This window comes from Vicugna pacos, chromosome 3 (assembly GCF_048564905.1).
Source record: "Vicugna pacos chromosome 3, VicPac4, whole genome shotgun sequence".
Taxonomy (NCBI): Eukaryota; Metazoa; Chordata; class Mammalia; order Artiodactyla; family Camelidae; genus Vicugna; species Vicugna pacos.
The window spans coordinates 23,992,864-24,002,576 of NC_132989.1; positions in this window are offsets into that span (position 1 = coordinate 23,992,864).

Sequence of the window (9,713 nt, forward strand, 5' to 3'; positions counted from 1 at the left end):
TAGGCTGAAGTTTCAGCCACATGAACACTTGGTGGGAACCCTGTGGGATGTGCAGTGATTCTTTATGAAGGACTGTTCTAGGGCATGCTGGGGAAGATAATTAGCATCTCTGGTAGGCCCTTGCCCACTAAATGCTTCTAGTGTTAACCAATTATGATAACTGAGCCCCTCAAGCATTTAAAGCACCCCAGTTAAGAACTATTGGCTTATATCATTCAAGATTCATCCTTGAGATCAGTGAGAGGAGGGAACCAGGCATCCCCTGAACAAATAGGTTCTATTAGGAAGGTGGAAGAAGAGCTACTTGGGTAGACACCCACAGATACTGTCTCAAGCTGCCCCGTGTGTAATATACATAGCAGTTACCTAGCAATAAAACTTAGCACAGCCTTGAAAGGCAAAACCGAATTTAAATTTAGGTGCATTCTTCCTTTCGTGGTGACAAATGCTTGATAGGTTTGAAAAGGAAAACTTGGATTATTCCCCCAAGTAGTCTTCCCCAGTTAAAAACTACACCCTTGCAACTTCAGTGTTTTCCCACAACAGTTAGCAGTCATTATCACTTTACCTGCCCAAAGCTCTTCCCTAAGCCTACAGGCTTCACTACCTTTCTCCTTCCAACTACACTTCCACATTGCTGGGACAGTCTTTCCCCAGATTTCCACTTGACTCATCCCTCATTTTTTTCCTAAGGATGTGAAACATAAAACAGCTGTCTCTGTCAGGTTCTTGTCATTTCGTATCCTTACCCTCCCCTCCATAACAATTATTAACCACCTAATTTGTTCTCCCCCCACTGCTATGGTCTGAGTTTTTAATGTTCAACCACCCCCCCATCCCAATTCCATATGCTGAAATCCTAACTCTTAAGGTGATGCTGTTAGGAGGTAGGGCCTTTGGAAGGTGGTAGGTCATGAGGATGGAGCCCTCATGAATGGGAGCAGTGCCATTACAAAAGAGGATCCAGAGATCCATGATCCCCTTTCGCCACATGAGGACACACGAAGTCTGTGACCTGGAAGAGGGCCTTCACTTGACCATGCTGGCACCATCTCAGACATAAGCCTCAGAACTGCAAGAAATAAACTTTGTTTATAACATACCTAGTCTGTTATTTTGTTACAGCAGCCAGAATGGACTGAGACACCCACCAGAATGTAAGTTTCAGGAGGCCAAAGACTTTTTTTTGCTCACTGCTGTTTCCCAGTTACTAGAAAAATGCCTGGCACATAAGCGCTCAAATTGTTTGTCAAATCAATCGATCTCTCCCACTCCGAAACTCTGGTTTAGTTTCTACATTTTAAAGATAAAGGTCTTATTTTTGAAGTTTATGTGTAAATTGTACTCTTCATCTGTCAAGAGTACTAGGGGCAACAAACCAAACCTGGAATCTAGAACTTAACTGGTTAAAGATTTTTAAAAATATTAATTAGAAAAAGAATTCAAGGGGAAATTAATAGTAATGTTTAGAGGACTGAAAATGTGGCCTGAGGTATCCTGGGGAATAGGAGTAACCAGAATAAATTTGCAGCTTTCTTTTAAACTTCCTAGGTATAAAGTCCAATTCTGATGTTGACTCATCTTCTATGTGATCTTAAAAAAAATTTATGTTGCTATTTGCCCAAGTAGGGTTGATTTTTTTCCTCAACTTTTTATTTCTAACCCATTCTTAGAAAGTCTAGACACATACAAACACCTTTCACCAAGATTCAATTAGCATTTTGCAACATCTGCACTTTCACACTCATGTACTCCCTCTCCATACATATATTTGTTTTCTTAACATAAGACACTTCAACCTAAATATCTCAGCACTCATAAGAACAGAACATTCTCCCCACAACTATTAAAATCAAGAAATTTAGCACAGATATACTATTATATATAGTCTATGTTAACATTTTTCTCGTTGCCTAAATAACTTTTTCATCCACGGTCAAATCAAAGATTACACATGGCATTTAGCTGTTCTTTTTACTAAGAATAGTTCCTTTGCCTTTTTTGTCTTTTCATGATTTTGACATTTTTGAAGGGTACAGGCCATTTGTTTTACAGAATGGCCCTTTGTTTGGATTCGTCTGATGATTTCCTTATGTCCAGTCATTATTGGTAGGAACACCACATAGGTGTTGTGTCTTTATCAGTGCATCAACCAACAGGGAGAACAAGATGTCAATTCTATGCTTTGTTCCACGTCTTCATTATTAAGATACCTTTAATAAGTAATCTTTGGGTGTGGCTTAATTTTAAGTATAACTTTTTTTTTTAGTAAAAGATTTATTCAGAGAAGATACATACGCCATAGACAGGGCAGGCTGTTTCAGAAGGCAAGAGAAAGGCCACGAGGTGTGGGAATTGGTGTTGAGTTTAAGAGTGCGGTCTGCCTCACTCAGAAGGGAGAGCAGCTTAAGTATAACATTTATACTAGAGATTCTATAGCAAGAAGGAGCAGTCAAGAGAAAAGCAGAATGGAAGCAAAGAGACAACACAAATTTTTAAAATAAACTGCTTCAAGCAAAGACCCTTCACTATTTCAAACACCATTGTGACTTCATTCTCCAGTCCCAAGGCTGCTTTGTAAGGCCTATGTATTCTTTCCTGCCCTCTAGTCTCAGAAGTACAATGAAATGAGTGAAAGCCCTAGATAGAAGACTATAATGTGACCTACATTACTCAGTCTGTGAACAGCATGGAGATAACTTAGCAGTTACGGAAAAAACATCTAAACACCATTTCAGTAGGTCAAAAACAGTCAAATGCCAGCAATTTTGTATGATTAAACGTCATACAATGCACCATCAGCACACCCATCTCTGCTGCAGTAGGTCAGGAAACAGAAATCTATCTTCACACTGAAGAGAAGACTGTATCTGAACCAGCCTTAATAATTACAAGCCTCAACTCTGAGATAACAGGAAACAGGAAAATAAAATGTTCCACCGAAATCATAAGTTCTTAAGCAATTAGACTGGTAAGATAGATTGATTTCCCATTTAGGAAATCTCTGGTTCTTTACCCTTTTTTGGTCACAAGAGTCCTTCAAGAAATTAGTAAAAGCAATGCACCATTTCCCCAGAAAAAATAATATTCCCAATTTTGCATTTTATAGTGGCATACAGACCCCCTAAAATCATGTGGACTCCCCACTCCCTATCACCGCTGCCCCAAGTCTTTACTCCCTGGGTGAGGAGCTACCAGTCTAACTGCTTAAATTCAAGTCATACCTCCCTGGTCTGTGTCCCCCTTTCCAGTGGCTGTTTTCTCAGTCTTGCCTTCCCATTTCTTAGGTATCCTTGGTCTACCTTCTATGAAGCCTTCCCATTTCTTGCCTTTCCACACTGGTAGTTTCACTCAAATTCTTAACATCCTTTTATTTTTCAATTTTTGAATGTTCAACTCAGCAACTTAGTATAGCTTTTATTGTATTTTCCCCCATCTTCCCTTGGATTATTTTGAAGCAAATTCCAGAAATCGTAATTTTCTCTAACATTTCAGTATATACCTCTAAAAAGATTATTCTATAAAATAACAATATCACGATCACATCTAAAAAAATTAATAGCAAAAACTTGAATGTTCAAATTTCCCCAATTGTTTCTTAACTTTCTGAACTGTTAGTCAGGAACCAATAAAGGCCACACCCTATATTGGTTGATATGTCTCTTTTAAACTATAGGTTTCCCTGTCTCTTTTCCCCCAACTTTGCTATTTGTTTAGAAACTGTGCCACTTGTCCAGTAACCACCTACACTGTAATGATTGCATCCCTGTGATGCCATTCAACATGTTCTTCCAACCCCACTTGACTGATTCAACTTCAGCTTTCTTACAAGATTAGGTGCTGTGTACTTTGATCAGAAGGTACATAATTCTTGTTGGCTCTTTTGTGATGTTAACCAGTCACTGATGATCATTACTTGGATCTCTAATTTCATTAAAGGTATACTATTGTACTTCTATCTTTTCTTCATGTTTTAGTTGGAATTCCTCTATAAGAGGTAAGAAACTTACCCTCTTAACAAGTAACTAGTTACCCTGAGATACAGCTCATACAGGGAAAGCTTCCTTATGTACTGGTTTTTAGAATGAGTTAGTTGTGTTGTACTAATCAAAGGTGAGACCAATGAGATTTCTTGGGTGTCTCTGTGAACTCATGGATTCTAACTTATTTTATGTGTTTCAATTCATTGCAATTGTTCTTACTGATGCTCAAATTGTTTTAACTTTGCCCTATGGGAGCCTCTTTCTACTGGCCCTTAACTTTGGCAAGACCTCAGTAGTCAAGGACAGTCTCTTCAATAAACAGCATGGGGAAAACTGGACAGCCACATGCAAAAGAGTGAAAATGGAACACTATCTTATACCATACACAAAAATTAACTCAAAATGGATTAAAGACTTACATTCACATAAGACCTAAAACCATAAAACTTAAAGAAGATAATATAAGCAGTAAGCTCCTTGACATCAGTCTTGGATTTCACATTAAGAGCAAAAATAGCAACAGCAAAAATAAACAAAGGGGACTGTATCAAATTAAAAAACTTCTGCAAAGCAAAAGAAACCATCAACAAAATGAAAAAGAAACCTATCAAGTGGGGGAAAATATGTGCAAATCATGCATCTGATAAGGGATTAGTATCCAAAATATATAAAGAAACACAACTCAATAGCAAAACAATAAACAATCCGATCAAAAACTAGGCAGAAGACCTGAACACGGACATTTTTCCAAAGACAGACAGATGGTCAACAGGTGCATGAAAAGTTGTTAAACATCACTAGTCAACAGGGAAATATAAATTGAAACCACAATGAGGTATTACCTCACACCTGTTAGAATAGCTACTACATAAAAGAAATAAGGAGTGTTGGCATAGATGTGGAGAAAAGGGAACCCTTCTGCAGTATAAGTGGGAATGTAAATTGGTGCAATTACTATGGAAAAGAGTGCGGAGGTTCCTTAAAAAATTAAAAATAGAACTACCATTGGATCCAGAAATTCTATTTCTGGCTGTTCATCCAAAGAAAATAAAAACATAATCTGAAAAGATATATGCACCCCCATATTCACTATAGCATTATTTACAGTAGCCAAGATATATAAACAACCTAAGTATCCATCAATGCATGAACAGATAAAAAAGATCTAGTGTATATATACAATGGAATACAGCCATTAAAAAAAAAAATTCTTGCTGTTTGTGATAACGTGGATGGACCTGAGGGCATTATGCTAATCAGACACAGAAAGACAAATACCATATCATCTCACTTTTATATGGAGTCTAAAAAAAAAAAGCTCATATATACAGAGAACAGATTGGTGGTTGTCAAAGGTAGGGATGGGGTAGGTGTGGTTGGGGGTGACCGAAATGGGTGAAGGGAGTCAAAAAGGTACAAACTTCCAGTTATAAAATAAATAAAGTCTTGGGAATGTAATGTATAGTACGGTGGCTGGAGTTAATAATACTGTAGTGCATATCTGAAAGCTGCTAACAGAGGGAATCTTCACAGTTCTCATCACAAGACAAAAATTACTTAACTGTGTATGGTGATGGATTTTAACTAGACTTATTGAGATCATTTCACAATATATACAAATATTGAATCATGTTGTATATCTGAAACTAGTATGATGTTAAGTGTAAATTATAATTCAATAAGAAACCAAAAAGTCTATTGGGGTATTAAAATTATTATTTTTCTTAAAAAGACCTCAGTAGTCTTTGTTCATTTCCTTTCTTACTGATATAGCAAGATGTTCCAAGGTCATTTCGTTCATTTCTGCCTCAGTCCTAGAAACAGCTATTTCTCCTTTTATACTGTTATGTTTAATATTCCTGTATCTTTTTACCCCTTTTAAAAGAGACCATAAATTTAAGGACTGCACTATATCATCCTAGTGCTAGAAAGAAAACTAGTACATGATACATACTCATGGAATTGAACTAAAAGATTAGCATCTGTCTAGGTATTCTACAAGGGTCTCTACAGAGTCAAAACGCAGCACTGGAAACATTACCTCCTCCCAGGGTAGTCCAAGGGCATGGCTCAATCTCACCCTGCTAATTATTCGTGTTATGGGAAGACCTACTTCAGCTAATGAGTGCTCTAGAACAGGGATTCTAAAAAAAGAAAAAGTTTTTTTCTAGAATTGAAAGGAGAAAAAAAAAGAGTTCTCTAATATGCATTATTTTCTTAAAGTTGGAAATAATTATAGGGTAAGGCATTTAATGGTCAAATCTGCTTAATTTAACAAGACTATAAATTGGTGTAAAGATGTCTGGTCATCTAGAGAGGAAACTGCTGTCACTCCTTAGTTGTAGTCCCAATTCCCAAAGAAGGGTTACATTTTACCACTAGGTGTCCACAGGGGAGTGACACCTTACACTGGCTTTCAAGTCACTTTCACACACATCTGCACTACATAGTTAAGCAACTGTGTCAGTTTACACAAATTTTAAATCCTTTGAATTTTATATTATACCATATAATTTAGGTCTTCTTCATTGACTTTTACTTGCTGTAAGACTTCTTTATTTAAAGATGGAATCTACAGAACTGCATTCCTCAAATTCACTAATACAGTTAGGGATATAAATACCTACTATTTAAAACTTCAACTCTGAAAAGTTCTGATTTTCTCACAATCATTAACACACCAGCCACTGAAGCAAGCAAAAACATCCCAAAGACCTATTTTACTGGCTCCCTCTTCCCCCAGGAGGGAAAAATCCCTAGGAATTGGGCTTTGGGTTCTTCCTTTACTGTCTCAAGTTTATTTTCTGCTGGAGAATGATGAAGTGAGTAGCGTCACAGGTCCTCAAGAGATGAATATAGAAAAGAGTAGAAGAGGACAGAACAAATTAGGAGAAAGTAAAAAGAGAACTAAAATTCATTGGTGACACATGGTTGCTGTAAATGGTACTAGGAACTTCACACAAATAATTTAATCCAACAACAGTCTCACAAAATGGGCAGGATCTCCATTTTACCCATAAGAAAATAGATTAACCGAGATTTAAGAAGTGACTTGCTCTAGGAGCAGAGTCAAGGCTCAACCCTAAGGCTTCCTAGCTCCAGACTTCTTTTCTTTAACAACCCCACTGACTTCCAGAATAGTCAAAGGGTAAAGCCGTTATCAAATCTTTCCACAGTGATCCCTTCCCTGCCTTCTTCACTTTGGCTACTCATACTGGCCTCAACATTAGCAACCAGTTATCTCATTCTATACCTAACAGCACTTTGTTTTCAAGCTGCTACTGGTGTTTTCAACATCAAAACAATCCATTCTTCTTCTTTCCCCCATAACCCCACCTATTAACTAGGAATGTCATCTATACCTCATATTCAACATTATTACCTAATGTTAGAGCTAGGGAAAAAGTTCTGAGGTCATCCAGAACAAATCCTTCATTTTTCAGAGGACAATTTGTGCCTAGAGAACTTACATATATTCTGCATTTGAGAAAATCTGTATCACCCTTAGATTACGGGAGGTACCTCCTGGACACTGAATGGTCATGGCCCTATTTGAATAGCCTCCTCTTTGCCAAAGCAAATAGTATCCCTGTTCTACTGCTCCCAAATTTCTTCTAGAGATCCATGCCAGCTCCTAACACACTGACTTTCAACTTTAAGTGCAGAGATGGTAAATTTGCAGCAACTAGGTAAGTAAGCTTTTGTGGCTACAGGTAAACAGCCTGGTTTAGAATATTCTAAGAAATAAGCTACATATCTTGGTAATCACCAAGTTTCAAGGATTCAAACAATAATAAACAGCAGTTCTATCCAGGATATCACCATGCTTTCTTCAGTATGAATCACACAAAAAAGCAAGCCTGTGAGTTAGTCTAGAAAGCCTGTAAAGCCATCAAACATGGATGTGAAGCAACACTATAAACATAAACATAAACATAAAGATGAGCAGGAAAGAGAATCAAGGCAACCTAGTGTAGAAAGTAAGAACTGGGACCAGAGGAATGAAGCAAGGAAAAGAGAGGGACATGGTAAGCACCCAGTCTGTAAACGATGTTTATGACAACTTAAGGAGACCCATTACTAAGCACAGTGAATGGCATACAGTAGAAGTACAATAAATATATAATGAGTGAACATACCCTGAAAATTACAAAATGGAACCTAAGAAGAGATTCCATCCTGGGAATTCATTTGCTTGGGGAGAGAAGACTTGCCCTATAGGAAGTCCATGTCCTCATCCTATGGAAACATAGGTAACCAGGTTGCTGAGCAAGTCCTTTTCACCTTTTTTTGGTCTCAGTTTCCCAGTCTATTAAAAGGGAGTAAAACCTCCATCTCCAAGGTATGGACAATGTTGAGATAACACACAAAAAGTATTCAAAGCCCACACAAATGCAATTGTCTGACTGGAATCACCACTGGCATGTCTCATAAGCAATCTCAAATTTAATAAGCACAAGATGAAATTTTCAATTATCCCCCACAACCTGCTCCTTATCTCAGCAATTCTCTGGGAGCCATTCTTGCTCTTCCTCTTCATCCGACCCATCCAATCCATTCCAACCTGCAAATACCACTCACATCTTCTGCATTAAGTCTAAGGTACAATTATCTCTCACATAAATTACTGACCTGCTTCAGCACACTAGCTTTTGTAGTTCCTCAGATGTGTTAGGCTCCCTCTTGACAAACTCCGACTCACCCTTTGGATCTCATTCTAGAGCGTTCACTCCCTCTTTTATTTCACTCTCACAGCATTCTTAAGTACTTGTGTATTTCCGCAATTTTTTTTATTACTCACAAGTATAAAATCACAAATGGCTATATACACAACTGAAAGCTCCACGAAAGTAGGCCCTGTTACCTGTTTGGTTCTCAGTATCCTCAAGAAAACCAGGCCTGGCAATTTGGACCCAATATCTGAATGACTCCAGCTGACGTGAAGAGACATAAAGTAGCCAACGAACGCTCCTAACTCAAAAAGACAACTGCCCATTTGATTCAACACTCTCCCCACCTCCACTCTCAGACCAAACCATTCACGGCATCAGATACCTCAGGTCTCCAACATCAGACAGCCCCTGCTTTCTTCCCCCCAGTAAAGTTCCAGGTCCAAAGTGAACCCCTCTTAGCACTTAGGTGGAAAGGAACGTGCCTCTTTTGTCCCTGCAGGTGGCACGGTCCCGGACTACTCAGAAGTTTCCCAATCCGGACACCCTGGCGGAGAGTCTGAATCCTAGTCCGCGCAGCCGTGACGCAAGCAGGCCCGAGAGCTTTGTCAGCTATGAAGCCCAGAAGCGCGAGGCGCTTCACTGACGCTTCTCAGACGCAATTCAAACTGCGCGTCCCGGCCCGAGCGCAAAAGCACATCGCAGACCGTCAGATGTCCACTCCATTCCAGTAGGTGGGGCGGAAAGGACGATGACCTAAGCCCCTCGCCCTTTAAGAAACACCCCCGCCCCCGTTCTAGCCAGACTGGGGTCTAAGTAAATCCTCGCGAGAGCCACCTGCTTCCGCTCGCTTCCTGCTCTCGGCTTGCCGGACCGGAAGAAATGAGGTACTTCCCTGCCCCCGGCTTCTACCTCACAAGGCAGCGCGGCCCCAGCTGCGGCCAATCGGCGGGCTCATTGTAGGCCACGGAGGAGAGAGCCAATGGAAAGTCTCGGTGCGCGCAGAGCTTCCCCTCTTCCTCATAGGCCCCCTCCCTTCCGCCCGCCGACTTCCACTCAG